At 48.6% G+C, this 25782-nt stretch overlaps 1 long non-coding RNA gene across 1 annotated transcript; it reads right to left on the reverse strand.

The window, feature by feature from the left end:
• Positions 1 to 3940: 3940 nt before the first annotated feature.
• Positions 3941 to 13769, reverse strand: LOC120851340. The gene is made up of 3 exons (XR_005718287.1): positions 13341 to 13769; positions 7652 to 7759; positions 3941 to 4030 (listed from the first exon to the last, which is right to left on the reverse strand). It is a non-coding gene; the product is annotated as an uncharacterized LOC120851340 (long non-coding RNA).
• Between the last annotated feature and the right edge of the window lie 12013 nt (positions 13770 to 25782).

A 25782-nucleotide genomic window follows, 5' to 3' on the forward strand; every position in this document is an offset into this window, starting at 1 on the left:
GCATTCCCCCAACGCTGCTGCAGCTCATGTTACTGGCCTGCCACCTCCTTCACTCAGAAGGATGATGAAAGGCATTTATCCTGAAGTATTAGTGATGTAAGCATTACTTCCTCAGGAGCATTTGTACTTTAAAAGCGAACCTAGAAAAAGTGGAAAAGAAAACTACAGGACTGGTATGTAAGGCTGTGTTAGGGGTCTGTTAATTCCAAGAAATAGAAACTAAGTCAAGTTGGCTTAAGTTAAAAAAGAAAAGGACTTACTGGAAAACTGGAATTCATATGAAACCTGGTTGCAGGTAGTATAGTGTGACCTTAAGGAACGGAAAGTTCTCAGGCAACTCTTCCCTCCAGCTTTTTAAAAATCACACCCCCAACTCTTCTTCACTCTTCAGGGTGTCCTGGTTTCTCATCTCTTCTGACCACGTCTATCTTCTCAGTCTTTTCTCTCAGCAGGGAGCTCAGTCATCAGCTTGCTCATGGCCCTACCTTCAGTTAGTTCAGTTGCTCAGTCGTGTCCAACTCTTTGCAACCCCATGAATCGCAGCACGCCAGGCCTCCCTGTCCATCACCAACTCCCGGAGTTCACTCAGACTTGCGTCCATCGGGTCAATGATGCCATCCAGCCATCTCATCCTCGGTCATCCCCTTCTCCTCCTGCCCCCAATCCCTCCCATCATGAAAGTCTTCTCCAATGAGTCAACTCTTTGCATGAGGTGCCCAAAGTACTGGAGTTTCAGCTTTAGCATCATTCCTTCCAAAGTAATCCCAGGGCTGATCTCCTTCAGAATGGACTGGTTGGATCTCCTTGCAGTCCAAGGGACTCTCAAGAGTCTTCTCCAACACCACACTTCAAAAGCATCAATTCTTCGGCACTCAGCTTTCTTCACAGTCCAACTCTCACATCCATACATGACTACTGGAAAAACCATAGCCTTGACTAGATGGACCTTAGTCGGCAAAGTAATGTCTCTGCTTTTCAATATGCTATCTAGGTTGGTCATAACTTTTCTTCCAACCTTGGCTGCCCTGAAATGACGGCTTCAGTGAAATTTTCTTTTTCCCTTTGTTTTGTTTACTTTAAAATGTTTTGGTCACACCACGCAGCTTGCAGGATCTTAGTTCCCCAACCAGGGATTGAAACCGGGCCCTTAGCAGTGAAAGTATGGAGTCCTAACCACCGCAGCGTTTGCAGAGAGATGGTGTCTTAGAGGTGATAGTAGAGACATTGCCAGAGGCCCTTGTCACCCTTGTCATCCCACATGAGCATGTGGGAGGCCTATTCAGTTAATGTGTTTTGTAGGTGTGGATGTCCGTTCCCTCATACACTTGAAGCCAGAGTTGGTCTACATATCTGTCTACCCCTTCTCTTCTTCACTTCATAATGTCTCCCACGGTGCTGAAGTGTGTTCTCTTTTTTCCCACCACAATCACTCCTGATGTGTAATAAGTTTCACACCTGAGAACCTTTTTTAAAACGCAAAGCAAGCCCACCCCTTCGCTGTGTAAATCCTTTTCAGGCTTCCTGACCCAGGCAGGGAGACTCCCTCCCCCTGGCCCCATGTCCTTATTTTCAGCTTTGCCTTTTGCCGCCTCCCTTGCTCCAGATCTAACCTCCAAGAAGCTTCTGCTCCCTGATATGCCCTGTCCACTCTTTGCCTACTTAGAAAACTTCTACTTTCCCTCCAAAGCCACCTCCTCTGTGAAGCCTTCCTTGATTACAAACAGGCACAGGCCTTTTTTCTTTCATTTGTGTTGCTGTGATGCTTTGTTTACCCATCTCTGCCAGCAGGTCTGTCTATCAGAGTTGGAACTCTTTCAAGACAGGGACTGGGCTTTATTCTTGTCTGTGCAAAGCCCAGAGTCTGGCATCAACTAGATTTTCAGTATAAGATAGTTGCAAGGCAGTGAAGTATAATGGTTCACTAGTGCTATCCTACCTGGGTTCAAAGCCAGGCTCTACTATCTACTATGAGTTAGCAACTTCATGCCTTAGTTTCCCTACCTGTAAAAAGGGAATAATGATACTTCCAATTTTATACATTTTTGCTGAAGTTTAAATGAGGGAACATATGCAGAGTGTTTGTTACTTACTATACGTGAGTTATTATTATCTTCATTATTTCTGAATAAGGTGTTCAGCAGGAGAGAGTTCACAGATCCTTGCACCAGCTCAAGATTTTGATTAGTAAAGACTATCACCTGGAGACATGCAAGTTGATTTACTTAAAAACATTCTGTGACAATGGCACCCAGGCATGTCATCTTCCTAGTTACGAAATGCCATTTATTTCCTTGAAGGATCTTGCCTATTTCCTCAACTCTTGTCCTTTTGTAGGGAACACATTTAGTAACCTAAACAGAGTGTTGGAAGAGGCATGGCTGGAAACGGTTAAACCCAGAGCCTTGGAAGGAACTGTGCTCTGGGAAAAGAGGTTTCTAAGGATAGTAGAGAATAATGCTTTCCTGCAACCATCTGAGACACTGGGAGGCATCTCCGTGGTGATGTAGAGTGTGGGTCCACTTTGCATTTATGTGGGGCTTTGTATTTCTTCAGTTCTGGTGAAGTTCAGTTGAGCTACATTGTGGAGAAAAGAGGCACAGAAAAAGATTAATGCTTTGATCAGCCAGGGTGGTATGGCCAGTTATTGGAAAGGTGGGGTCTAGACCCCTGATTCATTCAATTGCAAGTATCTGTGAAGCCCGCTCTGTGCCAGGCCCAATTTTAGGTGTGGAGGACTCAGCAGAAAGCAAGGCAAACTGGGTCTCTGACGATTCTGCCTACATCAGTAAAGCATTTATTTGGCTGCAAACAAGAGAAAATCCAGCCAATAGTGACATACGCTAAAGTGCATAATTCCAGTCTGATGGGCTTGCTTTTCCATATATCTTTTCACCCTAGCTTGTCAACTAATATGCTAAGTTGCTTCAGTCCTGTCTGACTCTTGGCAATCCTTTGAACTGTAGCCCGCCAGGCTCATCTCTCCGAGGGATTCTCCAGGCAAGAATATTGGAGTGGGTTGCCATGCCCTCCTCCAGGTATCTTCCTGACCCAGGGATAGAACCGTGTTTCGTGTCTCCTGCATTGGCAATTGCATTCTTTACCACTGGCGCCATCTGGGAAGCCCTTGTCAACTAACACAGTCATATAATTCCTCTTGGAAATGCTTGAAAATTATATGCACTCACAGAGTTTATTTCTACCTACAGCGGTAGATTGCAAAAATGGCCACAACTGTTCTCTCCTCCCTATGCTTACTGTTTTGCAAGCAGGCTTTGCAGCCTCTCCCAGAAAGAGCTGCAGGCTGTTTCTCCACTCCTTGAATTCACTCTGCCCCAGTGACTTGCTTGACCCAGAAGAATGCGGTGGGTGTTATTTGTATAGTTCTGAGCCTAGGCCATGAAAGAGCGTGCCTGCTTCTTCTCTCTGTGGAACTCAAGTGAATGGGCCAGGCTAGACTGCCAGAGAATGATAGTCCACGTGGAGCAGAGAGGGCTGGCCCAACTGAGGCCACTGAGGACCAGTGGGCCCCCAGCCAATGGGGCAGCAGGCAGAAGAGCATGAGTGAGCACAGCCTAAGATGCCCAAATGCAGAGCCATGAGCTAAATAACTCCTGTTGTTTTAAGTCATCAGTTAAATAGAAAGAGCTAACTGATAGGCTTACTGTGTGCCAGACACTGGCTGTGTACTTTATGTAATTGTCCTATTTCTTTAAACTTTATCAGTACCTATCAGCGTGTAGAATACATGTTCTGGGAAGAAATAGCCCCCAGCCAGCCCCTCAGTTTGCTTCTGTCTGAAATTCGGATTGAATTTTGGTGTAGTCGTTGGCTCCAAGGAGCTTTCAGGCTCTGACAAGATCAGAGTATTCTGTGATACTGCTTAGTCTCCTGTGTGGGGGGTTACAGAAGTGGCACTCCACTTGGCATCTATTCAACTTCTCATTCTGCCAGCAGCTCCTTGGAGGCTTCTGTCTGTTTTCAAGCATATGTAGTTCCTAGATGTCGGGGACCAAGAGATGATCAGACCGTCCTAGGGAAACCAAAGGGAGAAAGCAAGCTACTCAATTCTTTCTATTCAGAGAGAAGTGGGAGTCGATGGATGATGGTAGCTTAAAGCTCTTGGCAGGATGACAGTCACCAAGGCAGTGGCCATGGTAAGTGCCAATGTAGGGCACAGCCTCAGGCCAAGAAGCAGGGTGTGGTCTGAGGCTGGTAAATGTTCCTGCTGGGGTGGCCCCACTCCGGTGCGCAAAACCTCACTCTGGATATTACTGTGGGATTCAAGGCACGACTTATCACAGTCCTTTGGGGTGACAGACATTTATTTAAAGTCAAGGTGTCTGCCAAAAGATAATAGCTTTAAATGTAAAATTACAAATCATTATGGGTAATGTGATGCAAATTGCTAGAGAAGCATTGGCAGTGTTTTACTTTCATTTTTGCTTTTCTTTCATTGCCAGCCTTGTCTAAGGTTGCTGCTAGGGATACCATATTCACACACAGTTTATCCTTCAGCTATGGCCTGATATTGTCCTCTGGAGGAGATGTGCGCGGAGGCTAAGGGGACCATGAAAGAGTCCCTTTCCTCACACAAACGGATTATTTCTAAGAAACCCAAACTTGACTTTTTCAATGTTGGTTTCTTTATTTACCCTCTAGGCAGTGCCTGGACATGTTTAGTTTCCACTGGGAATTGGAGGTCAATTTTAATATTTAATCCAAAAGGCATCCTTCATTAAATGCTAAGTGACGGCTTTTAAGTAACCAGTTGCTAGATTTGTCTCTTCTTTACCACCTCTGGGTCTCTGCTGGAGGAAGACTTATAAGCACTTTGGTCCTTAAAAGGTTCAGACTTGAGTTTTGTATACTTTTTTCCCCAAGGGGTGTGGATAAATTGAAAAGTGGTCATTTCTCATCTGCTTTTCTTTTTGGCTAGGGGAGGGCGAGATGGCTGGATTTAAGGCCTGTCTCTAAGCCATAAAACCAGGAAAGAAAGGAAGAAGCAACAAAAAAATTAATAAGTGTTAAAACATGTTTTATAGCAAAATATCTTTCAAGGACAGGAGTTCAAATGGGCTGACGGTTTGGTCGCTGAGAAAAGCCTTACCAAACATATTTCCCCAAACAGTAGATGTCTCCAAGGGGCAACTGCCGAGAGGGTTTTCGACCAAGGTTTCCAGGGTCTTAGGCTGAGAACAATCTCCTTGCAAGGCTGTATGGGGCTTGCTTCATCTTCCTCTTTTCTTCAGCTCCCCTGTGGCCACCTGTTTCCGAGGAGCTCGGTTCTCATAATGACAAGGAAACCTACAGGCTGAAAATAGAGCAGATTTCCCAGAATCTCAGGTACCAAGAGCGGAGAGGCGTGGGGACTTCTTGGACATGAGCTCACATCAGCTGATGAAATGCCGCTGTCGTGCCTTCAGCTCCAGCCAGCTCCCAGTGACAGGGAAGGAAGCCAGTTTCACTGGGAAATACTGCAGAGATTTTCACCATGTTTTCAAGGGAAGAGACGAGCTTGTGCACACTGGAAATAGGGGCCAGGCTCAAATGAACCTGTGGCTGGGATGGCTTTTTCTAATGGAGACGCTCGATCAGTTCCTAACTGTGGGAACTGCATTAGATCCCTAGCCCCATAACTCTCATGTGGATGCCTGTGACCCCAGCACTTGTCATCTGTGAACAAAGTCTGTCAGCCAGGCATCTCCTCCCTGAGATCACAGGCTTCTCTGAGTTAGTAGGAAACTTATCATTTCAAAACTGAACATGTCTGGATGGTCCTTAGCCTATTTCATTATGCACAGCCTACAAGCAAAGTGTCCTCAGTTAACACTGCTCACAGCAATCTGTGTTAGAGCATTCCCCAGCCTCTTTTCTCAGAGTTCTGACCCAAGAAAATAAGATAATAACAAACACAAGACTTCCCTGGAGGTCCAGTGGTTAAGAATCTGCCTGCCAATGCAGGGGACATTGGTTTGATTCCTGGTCCAGGAAGATCCCACATGCTATGGGGCAACTAAACCCTTGCGCTATCTAGAGCCTGAGCTTTGGAACAAAGAGTAGCCCCCACCCTCTGCAACTAGAGAAAGTAAGGAAGACCCAGGGCAACTGAGTTAAAAAAAAAAAGCAAACATGTATTTGTTCTCTGTTGCCATGTAATGAATTACCTCCAAACTTAACTGCTTCAAACAATAACCATTTATTGCCTCACAGTTTCTTTGGGTCTGAAATTCTCCTTAACTTGGCAGTTCCAGTTCAAGGCCTCTTACAGTAGGGTTTTAGTCACAACGTCAGCAGAGGATCCTGTCATCTGAAGGCATGACTGCAGCTGGAGGATCCACTTCCAGGACAGCTAGCTTCCTTACCTGCCTGGCAACTTGGTGCTGCTGTTGGCAGGATGGCTCAACTCCTAAACTATGTGAAGGCATTACTCTGATTAAATTTTTAAAATACATAGTAAACTGAGTAAATAGATATTCACTAGGAGGGACCTAAGGGGCTTCCCTGGTAGCTCAGACAGTAAAGAGTCCGCCTCCAGTGCAGGAGACCTGGGTTCCATCCCTGAGTCGGTGCCTACTGCTGTGATTATGCCTGCTTTGCTTTATGCTGCCCCTGGTCTCTCCTACTGAGCTGCATGTGCCTCGGGATCAGGAGCCTGGGTATCAGTATCTCCAGTGCCCCTTCCCCTGACCCCAGGTCACTGCCCTGCTCCTGTTCCTCTGCTGCCTAGGAGTTTACCCACCATGACCCACACAGAGGGTGTTCAACACAAAGAAAGTCAATCGAATGGGAAGACACTGACTCAGAGGAGCCTCTCAACCCATGTTCAATGAGAATGAGCAGAAACACAGATCTCCATCATCCCGATTTGATCCCCCAAAGGAACTGGGGTGCCAAGAGTGGTGGGTGGGAATGAGGGAACAGGAGCAGAGACCTCAGTGATTTCTTTTCCAAGCTGAATCAGGGGTTTCACTCTGCCTGGAGTCTCAGGCAACAGTGGGCAGGTTTGAAGGTGGCTGGCCACCCTCAAACGTGGTCCTGAGGCCTGACTGATGGCCCAGCACAATAGAGAAATTGATCCCTGCCAGGGCTGCAGGAGGCACAGGGTGAAATAAAGCTTTCTCCTTTAAGAAGGAAAATGTGTTTTCCCACTTGGGCTACTCCCTGTTGGTGCATCCTGCTCAGGCGTTGACAGGAAGGGGGGAGGAAGGAAAAGAGGAAGGAGGGCATTTCCTCTCCTAGGCTGGGTTGCCAAAACAACTGGTCTAAGATTCCTCTTCTCTGTGGGTCTCCCAGACAGTGTGGCCCTGCTACTAGTCCAGAAGGCTAGCAGCACTTTCTCGTGTGGCACTCCCACTCGAGAATGTACTTCCTCCAGGGTCTGTTTCCATGTCTCCACCACTGCTTGCCCACTTGCTCCAGGACAAACCCTCTCCTCCCTGCTCCCCGCTCCAGCCAGGCTGGTTTGTCTTTCAAGATCTGAGTAAGTCAGGATTCCTTTGACTGCCCAGGAAGGCAACCCACTTCACACTGGCTTAAACTAGAAAAAGAATGTAGAATGTATGGGCTTAGAATTACCATATGACCCAACCAATTCCACTCTTATGTATATATTCCCAAAGACTTGAAAACAAGCATGCAAACAAATACTTACACATGAATGTCCACAGCACCATTATTCTACTCAAAGGCAGAAGCAACTCAAATGTCCATCAGAATAGACAAAATGTGGTATATTCCTTACAGTGGAATACTATTCGGCCTTAAAAATAAATGAAGTACTTAAACATTCTACAATATGGGTAAAGCTTGAAAACATCATGCTAAGTGAAAGAAACCAGATGCAAGAGGTCACATGTTGTGTGGTTCTACTTATCTGAAACTTCTTGAGAGAAAGAAGGAATAGGAAGTGATGGCTAGATGGGGACAGGGTTTCCTTTTGTGATGATGTAAATGTCTTCGAAACTGGATAGAGGCAATGGTTGCCCAACATGGTGAACGTACACAATGCCACTGAAGCACACACTTTAGCATAGTTAATGGTTAATTTTATGTTATGTGAAATTTACCTGAATTTAAAAAATAAAATATAATGACAATTTGAGCAGGAGTCAAGACTTCTTTGTTGTAAATAGAATGCCCAGGATGGACCCTGATGGCTTCAGACGTGTCTAGGTTTCAGGGCTCTGCAAAGCCATCAGGGTTTTGTCTCCATCTCTCAGCTCCGCATTCATCTGGGCAGCCCTCACAGGATGAGAGGAGAGGACCACTGCCAGTTCTGGTGTCACGTGGTGTTCAGTGAGCAAGAAAGACTTCTTCCTGGCTGGAACCATCATTCTCACCAGGGTATGAAGACCTCTGACTAATCTGGCTCCAGTCATCTGGTCACCCCTGTGGCCAACCTGGGATGGGGGTCTTGGAGAAGGTGGGAGGTCGGCGCCACCCAAAGCTCATCCATAGGCTGAATGGGCTACTGTGGAGGAGAAGGTGATTTCCCCAGGGAAAGGATGCTGAGTAGCAAAAGTAATTTCTATAGAGCCTTCACTGGCTCTCTTACCATCTTCCCTGGAAGACCCTTCCTTACTGACCCCCGCACCCCCCCCAACCCTGTGCCACGGCTCAGCTCCTTCCCAAAGCCTCTCTGTCTGCTTGACCCACTGGGACCTCCTTTGCCAGCAGTACTACACTCAAGAGCAGAATCCAGCCCTGTAGGTGGTGGTTTTAATTTGTTCAGTCTTTACAGAGAGCAACTTGGCACTGTGCACTAAAATTTGAATGTCCTTTTCTTTTGATCCTGCAGTCATACAGGAATACATCCTAAGGAAAATTTCAGCTAGAGTGCAAAGATGTATATGCATATGGATAGCCTCTGGGTAATTACTGACAATAGTGAACCTAGAATAACATAAATGATCATCGACGGGAGATGGATTAAGTAAATTATGGTGAAGATGAATGGATAGCCATGCAGCTGTTTAAAGGATAAAGAAAAAAATCTCCATGTATTGACTTGACCATGAAATTTAATTTTTTAAAGCAGTGTTATTTATTTATTCAGTTTTGGCTGCGCTGAGTCCTTGTTGCTGCTTGGGCTTTTCTCTAGTTGCGCCGAGCAGGGGCTACTCTCTAATTGCGGTGTGCAGGCTTTCATTGCAGTGGCTTCTCTTGTTGAAGCTCCCAGGTGCTAGAGTACAGGCTTAATAGTTGTGGATGCACAGGCTTAGGTGCTCCTCGGCATGTGGGATCTTCCCATATCAGGAATTGAACCCACATCTCCTGCATCAGCAGGCAGATTCTTTACCACTGAGCCAACAGGGAAGCCCTGAAATTTAATTTTTAAAAAAGGATATAAAAAGGAAATATACTGAGACTCCATGTTTTAAAAACATAACCCTTGTAAATGAGCAGGGAGACCATAATTTCAGTCTCTATGGACTTAATGGCCCAAATTAATACGAAATAAATTTCATTATTTAATTACATCTCTAGAAGAACATTAAAAGAGTTCCAGAAAAATAACCACATCAATCCATCTCTGCAGCCCCGTCTTCCAAGCCCAATTCTCTATACCCCGTCGCTTCTCCTGAGCTTCTAATGTGCTACAAACTGAACTCTCTACTGAACTCTAGTTCAGAAGGCTTTTCCCTACCCTGGACCTCATCCCATCTCACTGCATTCCTTTATTATGTAGATCAGTTTAGCTTTTCTCAGCAAGTGATCATTCTTCCTCTCTGTGGAAGAGTGAAGTGAAGAGAAACCAAACAGGCAAGTTTAGAATTTTCTTCAGTGGGCAGGGGTAAGAAGAAGAAGACACTCTGATGTTAATAATTATATCTCATGTGAAGACATGGATCTGCATGCATAGCAAATAGTGTGGGAAAAATACACAATAATGATATCAGGGCTATCAGTGGGTAGTGGGATTAATAGTTGATTTTCTGCTCTTTATACTTTTTGTCTGAATTTCTTTTTATAGAGCATGCTCTAGTTCTAAATTCAGAAAGCTTTTTTTTTTAAAGGAGCCTTGTGCCGTGGCATGTGTCTTTCTATTCTTTTTTTTTTTTTTCAAGATCCAGCAAAGGATAAAGAAAATTAAGACCCCCCCAATCCATCCTCAACACATGATGACGTCTCTTTTTCTGTTTAATTTTGGAACTTTTAAAAAGTAACCCTCCTTTCACATATCAGGAGAAATATGAATAAAAGAACATTCCTTAGTAGGTTTATAAACGTTATCCATAACATGCTACTGTGCAGATGCATTTAAAATAAAGCAGCCTGGGGACTTCCCTGGCTGTCCAAAGGTTAAGACACCACCTTTTGATGCAGAGGGTGCAACTTTGATCCCTGTTTGAAGAGCTAAGATCCCACAAGCCTCCTGGCCAAAAGACCAAAACGTAAAACAGAAGCAACATTATAACAAATTCAATAAAGATTTTAATAATGGTCCACGTCAAAAAACAAAATCTTGGGGAAAAAAAAATTAAAGCAGGCTGATGGGAATTCCCTTGCAGTACAGTGGTTAGAACTTGGTGCTTTCACTGCCATGGGCCCAGGTTCAATCCCCGGTCTGGGAACTAAGATCCTGCAAGCTGCAGAGCATGGCAAATAAATAAAGCAAGTAGAGCCTGCCATGGAAGGACTGAGGTAGTCCTGAGAGTGAAGGTCAAGCTTGTCACAGCCTGGGGTTGGGGGCGGGGTGCCGGCCTCCCTCAGCAGCTGCCCCTACCACCTACCCTTCTTCAAACAGAAAGTAACCCCTGTGGCCTAGCCACCTTGTAGGTCCCAGAGCCCCTTGTGAGAGGCTCCAGAGGGCCTGAGTGACCTTGGCCTTTTGTCAAGCCAAGCAGGAACTCTCCCCTCTGCAGACTTGCCGTGTGAGAGCTCTGCTCTCTGAGCAGGATAAAAAACGACCTTACTGCCAGCTTCCCTTTTCCTGCTGGGTCCCTCCCTGGCTCCTCTGCCACCTCCCCTGGGTCCCCTCTGGCCAGCTCAATTTTTGTGTCTGGGCCAGGTGGGGAAAAAGCATTTGGCTCAGCCCATTGTTTGTCAGGAGTCCAACATTACCAGGGGTCTTGCCTGGTTTCAAGTATTTCCCAGTGCCTTGCCTTGCTCTGTAGTCAAGTTTCTAGCCAGGATTTTTTGGCTCTGGGAAAGACTGAGTGCCTGTCGGAGCCTTCCTAGGCCTGTGTTTCATTTGCAGCTGCCTGGCTTTGCCTGGGTGATGGTTTGGCCCTCCCCAGTCAGCCCATCCCCTTCTGCTTGGCCTGCAGAGGAGGCCCTTTGTGTCGTCATCCTGGGGCTTAGGAGGGAGGAGACTCCTAGCTTCTGTCCCCAGCCTGGTGTCCGGGGTTTACAGCGGCTCTGGCCCAGGCTTGGGGGTGGCATGCCTTCCAAGAGCAAGCAGTTCCCGCCTGTCTGGCAAAGGGAAGAATGCCAACCCCAAACAGCCCCGGCCCCCTCACTGTTTCTAAGTCAGACTGGGACCTATTCAGCACCTGGCACTCTCCCGCTAGAAATTTCCAGCTGTTCTGATCTTTCACACAGAACTTGGCAAGGCTGAAGAGGTCTAGAAGCAAATGAATTTCAGGAAGCCTGCAGAACACCAGGCCTGGGCTGGGGGGCACTCTCCCCCTCCCTGCTTTTGGACTCCCTCTCAGGCTCCCTGAAATGCCACATCCTGCCTGATGGGGTGTCAGACCCTGGAGTCCAACTGCCAGGGAGGAGAGAGCTGAGCCGTGTACCATGCGACACTATGCCCCAGGCAAGGTGCCTGAAGGTTGCCAGTCCAGTGCAGGGAAAAGGGTGTGAGTCAAGGTGGCAGGTTCCAGAACCTATTTGGGAGCCTGTTTGGACAAAGACGTGAAGATTCAAGGGACCCAGATGTATCCTCATCACCATATGCGACCCAGGCCCTGCTCCAGTGTGGGAAAGCTGTGAATGTTAAAATTATGCATCCTTGACAAAGATCTCTTCTTTTCTGTTTCTTTCAGATTACAATGTATTTCCTGAGCTCCCCTTTGCTTTTCTTAAGGTAAGGGGATCAAAGCTAGTGTATATAGATAAATACTCAAGTATTTGTAGCCTACGGTGGCAAACTGTGGGGAGTGTGTAGTTGTAACCATTGAAGGAGGAAAAAGGTATTGTTGGTCAGAGTTTCTTCTTTATACTCTTTCCACTCTAGTACCCTGGAGATAAACTAGGTAATTGGAAAGGTGCCCGCCCGGTGCTCACCCTTCCCCCCCACCGTGTTTCCCCCCCCCCCCCCCGCCCCGGGGGGGGGGGGGGGGGGGGGGAGTATTACTAACCCCATCAGCCCACCTCTGCCTTGGGATTGAGGAGCTGCCAGAAATGCCCAGACTGAGGTGTTTAGGAAAGTTGTGTCAGGCTCTTCCCCTTGAACCTAGGGAATTCCCAGGATGGTGGGCCGTGGGACCCGGATGGTGGGGAGGAGACGCTGTAGACAGGGCCGGTGATGACAGGTCCCAGTGACTTGGGTTTGGCCTGGCCTCTGGCTAATGCCAGGCAGCACAGGGGTAAAGAATCCGCCTTCCAATGCTGGAGAGTTAAGAGATGTGGGTTTGATCCCTGGGTGGGGAAGATCCCCTGAAGAAGGAAATGGCAACCCACTCCAGTATTCTTGCCTGGAAAATTCCATGGACAGAGGATCCTGGTGAGCTACAGTCCATGGGGTCGCAGAGTTGGCTTGACAGCTCGACTGAGCACACGCACACACTGGCTAATTGAGGAGGACTTGCACACCTTTTGCCGGCTTGGGCCCTTACAAGCCCCGCTAGAGATGGACAGGGACTGGTCTCAACCACAGACGATTCCGCGACTGTCCAAGGTCTCTCAGCCTGTCAAACGCCCCAGAACTCAAGTGTCCTGGCTCCCCGGGCTGGGGATGGTTCCCGCCTTGGCCCTCTCCGGGCCTGGTCTGCGCCCATTGCCCAGTCCCCTGGCACAGCCTCGGGGCATGGAGCAGGCGTGTCTGGGCTGGGCCTGGCCGACGACACCGCACGCAGGGCACGGAGAGCAGGAGCAGGAGCTGGAGGCCGGCTCTTAACCGGTGCCCCAGCCCGGCCGGGTGGCGCCGGGAGGGCCCCCGCGGCTCCCAGCGGAGGCTCGGGCCACGGCCATTGGCCGCCGAGCCCTGGGTCGGGCGGGGGAGCGGGCCCAGGCGTCGGGTTACTCAGACCGAGCGGCTGCGGGGCAGGGGGGAGGGGCGGCCGCAGCAGCTGGCCCGGGAGGGGGCGGGGGCGGGGGCCTCAGGCAGAAGGCCGCCCGCTCCCTCCAACCCCCCGGAACGGGCCCCTTTCTTGGCCTTAAAGGGAAACTATTACCGTGTTTGCATCCAACTCCAGCAGCAAACAGTTGTGAAGGGCCATTGCCTGTCAGGTGCTGCGCTGGACGAGCACGCGTGCAAAGCGGCCTAGACAGGGTTCTGCCCAAACTTGCCTCTAATTGAGGAAATAAGAAATCCACACGGAAGAAGAACGCTGAGGACACCAGGAAGCAGGGGACCAGGCCCAACTGAGAAACGCGAGAGACCAGAGTTATAGGGGTTCCTGGAAAAGGAAGCCTCCCCTCTAGGCCAGGGTAACCTGGGAAGCTTTCCTCTAGGGGCCAGGTGAGGCTGCCCTTATCCGTCACGCGCCGGGGTGGGGCGCAGCAGACACTGATGAATGCCCCCTCCCCCTGTAACTCTCACCCAGCCCTCTCTGCCTTCTCATGCAATCTCCTGCAAGCCTGGGACCCTCTCTTCCACCTCTGAGGACCCTGCTGCTCCACAGCCCTGTCCAACAGAGGCTTCTTTCTCCTTAGGCCATGCTTCCGGGCCTGGAGATGTCTCCTCACTCACCATTGAAGCTTCCCAATCTGGTTCTTATTCTTCCTTCAAAAACCCGTCTCCTTTGGAATACTTGTCAACAGAGCTTGCTAGCCACCGCTTCTAGTTAGTGTCACCTTATTATCCTTCTGGCCACTTCCTCCATTCCTCGACGATTTCAGCACTGGGCTCTGTCTCCTCCACTGTCACCATTCTTGGTGATCTCAGCATCAAAGCTGATGACCTGCCCCACAACCTTAGCCCCTAACTCTCCTGACTACCTTAGTCCTGGTGATGATACATCTCCTGCCCCACCCTGGTCTCCTGGTCATACCCTAGACCTGGGAACCATGAATGTCTACGTGCATATGTGTTCGGTTGTGTCTGACTATTTGCAACTCCATGGACTGTAGCCCACCAGACTCCTCTGTCCATGGGATTCTCCAGCCATGAATACTGCCGTGGGTTGCCCTTCTCCAGGGGATCTTCCTGACCCAGGAATTGAACCCAGGTCTCCTGCGTTGCAGGAGGATTCTTTACCGCTAAGCTACTGGGGACCATCTCTTAAATCTCAGAATCAAAGATCCCACTACCTGCCAGCCTGCCAGCTCTTTCACTCCAGTCCTTCCACTCCACCGTCTTTCCCACCTGAGACCTCCAGTCCATCGCTGTACTGTTTTTTCACTATTTATCTTCCATCAGGTCTTATCAGCCAGCTGAGGTTCTATGATCTGGCCTGGGAAATCTTCCTTGCAAACACTCTGAACTTCTTACAGCAGTCTCTCTCCATTGCATTCACCTGGTGAAAACCCAGCTGTGGTTAAATCAAACTGCTTACTTCATACCTGCAACAGAGAAGTTGCACACTGCTGAAGAAACTACCCAGCTACTCTGAACGGGCTCACATCAAACTTATGGCCATAAATTTCTGATGGGTATTTGACAATCCTACTGCCATTTCTTAGAAAAATTCCTTTTCCCTCTTCTTGATGCAACAATTTCACACTTTCTCCTCTTCTGAATACTGTCAACACCCCTTCCTCTTTCACTCTCAATCTGGCCTCTGACTATCCTTCATAGAGAAAATAGGTACAAACAGACCAACCGCCTGTACTTCCTCCCACCAAAGCCACCAGAATGTCCCCAGCTCTGGGTTCCCTCCGCCCATCTGTGGCCAACCCCTCCATCTGTGCCCTGGGCCCCTTCCCCTTTCACCAGCGCACATCTTCCCTTCCTTTCAGCTATAGGGTTAGCCAAAAAGTTCCTTTGGATTTTTCCGCAAGATGGTATGGAAAAACCCAAAAGAACTTTTTGGTCAACCCAGTATTTCTTCCTCTCTACTCTAATCTCCCCATTGCAGTCGAACAGGACTTAATATCCCTCAATTTAAAAATATATTAGTCTTAGCCCAATTTCCTGCTGTACCATTTTCCTGCTCCTCTGCAGAGCAAATATTCCTGGCAGAGGTGTCTACACACTCACACTTCTCTTCCTCGCCTCCCTCTCACCTCCATGCATCCCAGTCAGGCCTTTCTCTTGCCATTCCCTTGTCATAGCTCTTATGAGGACACCAGTGACTGACATCTTGGCTAGAGTAGTGGCCAGTTCACGTCCCCATTTCCTCTGGTCTCCCAGTGGTACTGAACATCTTCGACTGCTCTGTGGTAGATTGAATTATTGGTCCTAATTCCTGCCCCTCCTCCCTGTGTTCTTATCCTATGTAACTTCGCTGCCCCTTTTTGCACTAGAGGTAGAATATATGTTCTTGCCCCTTGACTTTTGAACATCGCTACATGACCCATTTCGGCTAAGAGAATGAAAGAGGAAGTGACCCGGTGCAATTCCAAGCCTAGGCCTTAGGGGTCGTTTCCACCTGCCTCTCTGTGCCAGTGTCATCACCAGGGGATAACCTGCCACAGCTGCCCTGCCCGTACAAGGATGATGAGGGACATGGATCCAGAGCAGACTCAGACCCAGCCAAGGCCAGCCTCACCTGGCTGACCCCCAGCTGACTCCAGATGTGTGCATAAAATAGCACATGGCTCAGTGGTAAAGAATCCACCTGCCAGTGCAGGAGACATGGGTTCGATCTGTGGCCGGGGAAGATCCCACATGCTGTGGAGCAACTAAGCCCATGTGCCACAACTACTGAGCCCGTGCTCTAGAGCCTGGGAGCAGCACCATTGAAGCACGTGTGCCCTGGAGCCCATGCTTCACAAGAGAACCCTGCGCACTGCAACTAGAGAAAAGCCCGTGAAGCACCGAAGACCCGGCGCAGTAAATAAAATTATTAAAAATATTTACTGTTATATGCCATAGAGATTTTTGTGATTGTTTGTTACCTAGCAACAGCTGACCGATACATCCCTCTTCTTGAAATACCTCCTTTGCTCAGCTTCCTTAGAATCACCATCTTCTGGTTTTCTTCCAACTTCACAGGTCATTTGTCTCAGTCTCGCTTGCTTGCTCTTCCTCCGGGAAGTGAAGTCGCTCAGTCGTGTCCGACTCTTTGTGATCCCATGGGCTGTAGCCTACCAGGCTCCTCTATCCATGGGATTTTCCAGGCAATAGTACTGGAATGGATTGGCATTTCCTTCTCCAGGGGATCTTCCCAACCCAGGGATCGAACCCAGATCTCTAAATGTTGGAGTGGCTTCAGTCTCATTCCTCTCACTTCCAGCTTTACATTTTCTCTAAACGGAATGATCCAGACCCACGGTTTTGAATACTATCCATATGCTAGATGTCAAATTTAAACCTGAAGGAGAGATGCCCCTGAATTCCAGACTCAAACCTGTCTACACATATTCCCCTGACATCTGATAGGTATTGGCATGGCCAAAACGGAACTGCTGATCTTCCCCTCCCCCTAACATGGGCAATCTGTCCATCCAGTTATCCTAAAAACGAAAGAGTCATCCTTGTGATAGCTCCAGAGACTTCACCATCTCCATAGCCACAAACCTGCCGTTACCTACTCTTGCCAGGACATCTGCAACCACATTTTTACTGTTCTCCTCTGCTTCTAGTCCCTGCTCTGCCAAGCAGCCAGAGACATCTTTCTAAAGAGTAAGTGGAATCTTTTCTCCTGGCTTAAAATCCTACAGAGGTTTTCCACTGCAACCAAAATAAAATCCACACTCTTTATTTTGACCCATGACGACATGATGGTCTAGTCTTTGCCTATATTTCAAGAGCCCTGGAAATCTCCTTGTTCACATTTCTCCAGTGAAAATGGCCTTCAAAGGTACCTCCTGAACTTAAGTGCATTTCTGCCTCAGGGCTTTTGCATCACTATCCCTTCTGCTTGGAGTTCTTCCTGCTCAGAAGGTCTTAAAGAGGCCTTTCCTGGCTAAATAAGGCAGCACTAACTAACCCCACCCCCATCCCTACTCTATTCCATTGATTAGCTACTTATCAACATGTGAAACTGTCTGGCTTTATTCTCTTCCATTAAGGCAAAAAATCTTTAAGGGCAGGCATCTGTCTTGGTCTCTGATATATTTCCAGGGCCAGAATATGCCTTGCACATGGTGGGGTGGGGGTGGGGGCGGGCAGCTCTCTGTAAATGTGTATTGACTGACTGCAGCCAGAACTGAATGGAGAAGGAAGTGACCAGCTAGATGGCCAGGAAGGCAACTGCAGGGCCAGAGATAGGGAGGCTGGAGAAGCCAAGATATATCAAGGGGCAGTGAGAGGCCAGGCTGGCTACAGGGGAGGAAGCAGGTGGGGAGTGGGAGGAGAAAAGTCAGCATGGTGAGAGGCCTTGAATGCCTCCCTCCAAGTCCTTTGAGTTAGTGGGTGCTGCCGATGATTATGACTCAAGGACATGATAGGTTCAAAGCAATGATTTCAAATGATTAATATGCTTGAAGGGTTTACGTGTCTGAGTGTCCTTTACTAAGCACTGTCCCATGGGAGGACAGTTTTAGAAGCCAAAACATCTAGAAGAATCTGGGAGCCCAGGGGAGTGGGAGATCTGTCCCCTTGGATTGAGATGCAAGAAAAACCCATTATCCAACCTTTCAGAGACCAAAATTGAGTTTCTAGTTTTGGAAGATCTCCCTGAGTAATTAAAGGTTTGCTGAGCTACACAGCAGGCACTCAACCACATGTGTTAACGAGCTGGTGCCCCGTGCCTTAGGCTTCCTTACACCTTCGCCGAAAACGCACACACATACGACCAAATTGCTTTTTTTCACCCTGTGATTGAACACAGCTTCACCAGACCCTCCACCCCACGGATACACCCTAGATCCAGCCCCTTGCCTTCCCAGCCCCCTCCACCCAATTCCATTGTCAGAGCGGAACAAAAGGCCCAAGGCATCCTGGGTTAAAGGATTTTAACTCTGCCAGCCCCAGGAGGCTCCAACAAGAAGCAGTTTCCTGCAAGAGGAAAGTGACTGAGAAATCTCCCCAGGGGACAGGGGATTTTTCTTTTCTTTTTTTTCTGGTCTGAAAACCAGAATCTAGCTGTCAATCAGACACCTTCCCCGCTCGCCGCCGCCGCCCCGGCCCCCACTCCAGGATTAGGAGCTTTCTCTCCTAGACACCTTCCCCCAGCCAAACGCATCTTCAAGTCTCTTGCCTAGGACTTGTATTTGTGGCGGTCAGGCTCCCACCCAAACCGGCGGGGCCACCCCCGCCACCCCCATCAGACTGGACTCTCCCTCTGCCCCGCTCCTCGTCTTCCTACCGCTGCTTCCCCCCCTTCACCCTGTGCGGGTACAGCTGCCCCGCGCGCCATGGTCGTCCATACCCCCGTGCCCCCGGCCCATCCCCATCCCCATCCCCGCCTGCGAGCCTCCGCTCCCGGGGCCCCGCCGGGCGGGAAGCTGGGGCTCGCCGCCTGCTCCGGACCCCGGCTGGCTCTTCCGCGGTCCCGCGCGGCACCCTCTTAGGCCACCAGCTTCTGAACTTGGCCGGAAACGAACCGGTCCTCTGGAGCGGAAAGCTGCGGGCTGGTGGGTTGCTGGCGAGAGCATTTACAGGGCCGAGGTTCGGTGGGTTTGTGTCCACGTGCCTCTGCCCTAACCGGCGAGCAGCGTCCGGAGAGCCCCTGCTGGCTGCTCTGCCCTGGTCCCAGAGGCTTCTGGAACAAAACTGCATTTCGTGTAAAACCCCTTTTGCTTATTCTGAAACTAAAGTATGCATTTTTGTTGTTGTTGTTCTTGAGTTTTTCACGTAGAAGAGATACCGGGTAAATTGGAAACATGTTTGGGAAAGGAGTGAGCAATCAATGCTGGCATTTAAACAACACAAAATTGCCCTCGCCAGGCCACACGCCCCGGCGGCCGCGGCGCTCCCGGCGACAGAGCAGCGCCCTCTGGCGGCCGCGCGGTGTGTGTGTGGGGGGAGATCGGCCGCCCCCACCCCCAGGCTCCGGAGCCGGGCGGAGCAGAGCGGCTTCCCCAAGTCTGGGAAACACTGGGGCAACTTGGCAGGAAGGGAATTCAAGGTGAGCGTCGTCAGGGTGCTGGGAAATGCTTTTTGTGGTTTCAGGCTTGGGCCCAGGCCCAGAGCCCCGGGAAGGGTCCAACTTAAAAGAAAAACTCTTGTCCCATTCTCAAAGGCTGCTTGAAATTGTATGGCTACAGCACCATCCCTTACCTGAAAGCTTTGGTTCTTTTTAAAATCCTCAAAGCGTTCGAGAAGGGTGATTTTTAAAACGTGGGCAAGTGAAATCACCATCATCACCAAAAAGCGTGATTACACCATAATATGTAGATTTTACATGCTGGTGACATTTACTAAGTATCATTAAATCCTTTTTCCCCTGCTTTAATCCCAGGGGCATCCTTTTGTAGTCTGAACAGCAGTGTTATTTTAGACCCCCGCCTCCTCTCAGTGGCCATTCCCTCTATTTCAGTTTGCCCCAAGTTTTCTTGTTCCTTGGATGAATACATCCTAAATGTTTTTCCCCTTTTCTTGCTTTTCCTTATTCTTATATCTGCTGCTTGTGGTTAGGCTCACACAGTTTATTGTCTGGATCAGAGCTACTTTCGCGGGAACAGCCGGAGCTTGGCATCGGTGGTGCCCAGAACCCCAGGTTCACAGACTGTCTTGGGTTCTCTCTGCTCTACAGCAACACCAGCACGTCTGCCAAGAGGTGGCCACCTCACACTGACTGCACACACGCCCACCCCCCTTCACCCCCGCATACATACACACAAGAGCAGACTACCGCTTCAGCTTCCTGTCTCTCTGGAGTTTCTCTCCGGAGAGTTTGGCCCCTCCCCCGCCCGGGGGAAGCCAGAAGAGATGAGGGTGCTGGGTTTCTGAGGAGCCAGGCAGGTGCTCCCCTGCCCCGCTCCCTTTCCTCTGAATCTCTTTTCCCTGCCTGAGGGGTTTCCACTTAACCGTACTATCTGGTGGGAATTCCTCCAACTTCATACCTTCCTTCTCTTTGGGGTATTTTCTGCTGTATCTATTGCTACACACAAGCCACCCAGTGGCTGAAAACAAGAAACGTGTACTTATTAGCTCCTGCCTCTGTGGGTCAGTGGGGGCAGTGTCCCGCCTGGCTCTGCTGGGCCTGGGCCTGTGTCTGTGGTGAGCTGGCAGGTCGCTGGATGGCGTAGGACAGCCTCATCTGCTCATCAGGTGGTTAGCAGGCTGTCAGCTGTGGTGAAAGGGTGACAGGGTGACGGGCCAAGTACCTCTCACCCAGCAGGGGAGCCTGCCCCAGGCTTCTTGCTGTAGCGGCGAGGTTCCACGGATAGGGAGAACAGAAGCCACAAGGCTTCTGGAGGCCTGGGCTGGGAACCAGCCCGTCTCCTGTGGCCACATTCTCTTGGTCAAAGTGAGTCAGGAGGCCAGCCCTAACTTGAGAAGTGGGAAACGGACTTCAGCTCTTGGTGGAGGGAGTACAAAGTATTGTCGTCATTTTTGCACACACTGGCCCTCTTCTTCCCTGGGCACACTACCCGTAAGTAAACACGTCAAGATACTAAATCCCTTCTCCGCCCCCAGGACATTCAACAGAGCACAGCTGAAGCATACAAGCCAGCCGTCAACGTGCCTGGGTTCAGATCTTGGCTCCACATTTATCAGAGGCTGACCCGAGAAAGTTGCCTTACCTCGGTTTCCTAATCCGTAAAAGTGGGAGTTGTTGTAAATATTAAATAAGTTAATCCACGTTAAGTACTTACACGGTGTCTGGCACACGGTAAGTGTCCAATAAATATCAGTTATCTTGCCATGAGGGGACGGCTGGCTGCCCACCAGGACTGCTGAGGCCACCAGCGCCGTCTTCCACAGCTGCCCCAAAGCCCCTCCCAACACGACTGACACCGGGGGCACCCCAGCTGCCAGCTCTTGCTGACGACACCTGGTGTTTTCAGGGCTCCACAGAGGTGCCAGGGAAACGGCCCTGTCCGTTTTTACCAGCTCCTTCAGTGAAGCCTGTCTCTCTAGAGCTGTTACAAAAAGGGCTCTGAAGTCAGACAGAGCTGCGGTTTGCTTCCAGCGCCTCTTCCTGAGGCATTTAGCAAGCTGATTCATCTCTCTGAGTTTCAGTTTCTTCGTCTGTAAAATGGAGACAACAGCACTGCCTCCTACAGAGCACGCGGGGCATAATACGAAGAACGGAAGAGCCAGCGCTCACAAAGATGCTGGCACTCCAGGACACAGAAGCGTGTTGTCCTCGAAATTGCCCCTCCTGTAGGTGCTGAGAAGTTGCCACGAGTGAATCCTTTTTCCCAGAAATATCCTTAGTCACTCCTTGCACCCTCCCCCACTCAGTGCATGGAGATGGGCCAGGATCCTGGGGAGCAGGCCAAGCTCTCCCCAAAGCTGTTGGTTTAGCATCGTCTCTCCTCTCCACTCCCTGAGGCCTGACCCATGTTCCACTTTCAGCTTAGTATCTCTAACACCTAGCAGACAACTCGGAGTGGTCTGATGAAAGAAAGGGGCTTCCCTGACAGCTCAGATGGTAAAGAATCTGCCTGCAAAGCACAAGACCTGGGTTCGATCCCTGGGTCGGGAAGATCCCCTGAAGCAGGGAATGACTACCCACCCCAGTATTCTTGCCTAGAGAATTCCATGGACAGAGGAGCCTGGCGGGCTATAGTCCATGCCATCTCAAAGAAAAGAAAGAAAGATGACATGGAGGAGGATGTAGGAGAGGAAAGACTTTTTCCTCTATGAGATCAATTTACAACAAGCAGATTAACAAGAGGAAGTGAAAGTTGCTCAGTCCTGTCTGACTTTTTGTGACCCCAAGGACTATAGCCTGCCAGGCTCCTCTGTCCATGGAATTCTCCAGGCTAGAATACTGGAGTGGGTAGGCATTCCCTTCTCCAGGGGGATCATCCCAAGCTGGGGATCGAACCCAAGTCTCCTACATTGCAGATGAATTCTTGCAATGAATTGCAGGGAAGCCCAACAAGAGGAACGGTATACACATTTCTTGACTTTTAACATGACATCAACAGGGATATCACAGGAAAAAAGAAAACCTAGAAAAGAGATGAGATTTGAGAGTTTATCTACCTTCTTAATAGGGAAGGGGCAATTTAGGAGAAAGGTGGATGGGCTTTTGAAGAACAGATGGGAGATGTGATAGTTTCTGACGTTTGTCTCAGTGTGGGGTGGACTTCCAGTGTCCTCTGCTGTGACCATCTTCCCTGGTTGGTGAAACTCCCCGGGAAGGGATTTATGACAGTTAAGTTCCTTCTGGAGGGTCTGTCTTAGGCAGATAAAGGGGAGTTTGGAGAAAGCTTCTCCCTGCCTTTGCTGTTTTTTAAGTGCCTTCAACTCAAGATAATCAAAATATCAAAGTGGCATCTTTGAATTTCACTTTGAGGGCTTTTGACAGTTTTTCTTTTCCTTGGATGAAACCAAGGTGTTCAACATGCTGATTTGATACTTACATATTACAAAACCATTACCATCACGGCATTAGTTAATATTTCCATCATATCTCATAATTAACATTCTTTTTTTGTGTGGTGATGGGACTAAAATATCCTCTACAGAGCTGGAGAAGGTGGGAGTAGGGCCCCTGGTATGAAGAAAGCTGAGTTCATAAATCTGTCCCCCTATTTTTCCTGCCTGTTGCACCTTTAGCCTGGTTCTTTGGAAAGATGGATGTGTATACACATAGACATAGGCGCAGAGTAGAAGGATGGTTGTCCAGGGTGGTGAAGGGAGCCAGTGGTGCTTGAGAAGGGAGCGGGTGGAGTTTGAGAAGACTAGGATCTTCTTGGAATTCACCTTTCTGGGATTGGGGGCGGGGAGAGACTGTCACCTTCAAATCAAATGATTTATAAACTCTGGAGTATAAATTTCCATTCCCAAGAAGGGATCTGATTGTTCAAAGGATAAGGGAAGTAAGGCAAAGGTTGTGCTGATTCTGAGTTGGGCCCTAAAATCTCTTTCTGACACTCAGACTAAGCCCTCTAGACAAAGGTTGGTCCGGGGTCACTTACAGCAGTGTGAACTGAGTTGCTTGTTCAGAACTTGTTCTGGGGCCCATCCCAAGTCTACCTCATCTCCAGTTACTGGACTCTCTAGGGATTGAGCTGTGGAACTCTCTTGTGGTCCAGTGGCTAAGACTCTGCCCCACTCCCAGCACAGGGCGCCCAGGTTCAATCCCTGGTCAGGGAACTGGATCCCACATGCTGCAACTAAGACCCAGCAGAGCTAAAGTGAAGTTGCTCAGTCGTGTTCGATTCTTTGCAACCCCATGGACTGTAGGATATGAGGTTCCTAAATAAATGAATAAATTGCCCCAAGTGATCCCAAGCTGCCTAAGGTTGGAGGGCCTCTGTAGGATAGGTAGATGGCGATAGAGGAGGCAGCAGCGGCTCCTAAACCTGGCAGCTCAAGAGTGCACCTGGAGCTTTAAGAGCTAGCCTCCACCCCGAATGATGTGAGGTGGGCCCAGGAATCAGTATTCCTTTGCCATTCCTCTAATGATTATGGTTGTCACCCTGGTTAGGTGTCCCTGGAGGGAATTAACTGAAAGGAGCTTTCCTCATCTGTTACTTGATTCTGAAAATCTCCCCACATATCTTCTTCACTGAGACTGGGGCATTCCACACCGACCCCAGGGCAGGCCTAGGGCATGGAGATGTTGGGGCTGCTGTGGTGGTGTTCCCCCCTCCCCCAGCTTTATCGAGATATAATGACATATAACATTGTGGAAGTTTAAGGTATTCAACATGCTGATTTGATACTTACATATTACAAAACCATTACCATCAGAGCATTAGTTAATATTTCCATCATATCTCATAATTAGCATTTCTTTTTTTGTGGTGAGAACGTTTAGGATCTACTCTCTTAGAAACTTTCAAGTATACAATATGGTATTATTAACTGTAGTCTATACATAAGATTATTGCTATACATTAGATTCCGCAGAACTTATTCATCTTATAACTGGAAGTTTGTCCCCTTGGATCAACATCACCCCATCTCCCCCCACCTTCCAACCCCAGCCCCTGGAAATAACCGTTTTACCCTCTGTTTCTAGGCATTTGGCTTTTTTAGATTCCACATATTTAAGTGATAACATCTGGTATTTGTCTTTCTCTGTCTGATCTGATGCCCTCAAGGCCTATCCCTGTTGTTGCAAATGGTTGCATAGCAGTCCATTGTCTATATGCGCCACATTACTCCTTGTCTGTTGACAAACACATGGGCTGTTTCCATATCATGGCTGTGGTGAGCAAGGCCATAATGAACGTGGGAATGCAGGCATTTCTTCAAGATCCTCTTTTCATATTCTTTGGATATATACTCAGAAGTAGGATTGTTGGATCATATGGTAGTTTTATTTTTAGTTTTTTGAGGAGCGTCCATACTGTCTTCCATTGTGGCTACACCAATCTGCATTCCCGCCCACAATGCACAAGGGTTTCCTTTTTTATTTAAATACTTACACAAAATATTCTAGATACTGAGTTTTAATTCTCATCTTCCTCCTCATCTTCATCTAGAGTAATCTGGAAGTAACACAAATCGTAACTTTCTTTGCTGTTAGAAACTCTGTGTAACCAATCACTTAGATTATTCTTCAAATATTTTTTGGTAAAGAATTCCATGGACAGAAGAGCCTGGCGGATGCAAAGAGTCGGACAGAACTGACAGACCAACACTTTCACTTTTAAGATATTTCAAATACCTTTTGGAAAAAGGCACCGCATAAGTCACAGTGATCTTGCTTTTGCTTCTTTCGACTGATATGATTGCTGCCCAGACTGCCAGCTTTTCCATTCACTTTGATTCTCTCCTGAAGAAACTGCTCAAAATTGGCAGCATCTATGATTCCATCTTCTGCAGAAAGGGTACAGTTCAGACTAAACTGCAGGACCTGCTTTTTTTTTTTTTTGCACCCCCCCCTCCCCGCCCCCAACAAACTTTTTCACAGGCACCATGATGGCAGCGGAGGCAGAAGGGGAGGTGGGTGAACTAGGCAGGCACAGAAAGCCGCAGCCATCTCTTATCTTTTTGACTATAGAGATTCTAACAAGTGTGAGGTGAGTGGGACCAAAAATATTTGAAATATTTTTGGGTTGATAAGAACCCCCAAATGGGTTCAGAGTTAGCAGAGTATCTGAATCAGGAAAACGATCAATTTTCTCGTATGCTTTTGACGTCACAGAGGGGGTCTGGCCACCATTCTGCCCCCTGCAATTGAGAACAGCAGACAGTGAATAGCCAGCTGCCACAGAGTTCTGACTCACATGACACACTACTGTCTACACCGACTAAGACTCTGCTTTCTGGTGCCACAGACCACATCTTTCCAGTGGGTGAACTTTAAGGCAACCTGGCCGTTAGCCATCAGCCTGCACCTAAGATAACGTTTCTTTTACAAAAAGCCTCCCAATTCTTATTCAAAAATTACACTGTAGTTAATTTATACTTAATATCAAAATGGGAGGTCTGCAAAATGAAAACTTTTCACAGTAAGATGTTATTTGCCCTTTTCACTCTCATTTTCTCAT

The sequence above is a fragment of the Oryx dammah genome, unplaced genomic scaffold, assembly GCF_014754425.2.
Source record: "Oryx dammah isolate SB20612 unplaced genomic scaffold, SCBI_Odam_1.1 HiC_scaffold_25, whole genome shotgun sequence".
Taxonomy (NCBI): Eukaryota; Metazoa; Chordata; class Mammalia; order Artiodactyla; family Bovidae; genus Oryx; species Oryx dammah.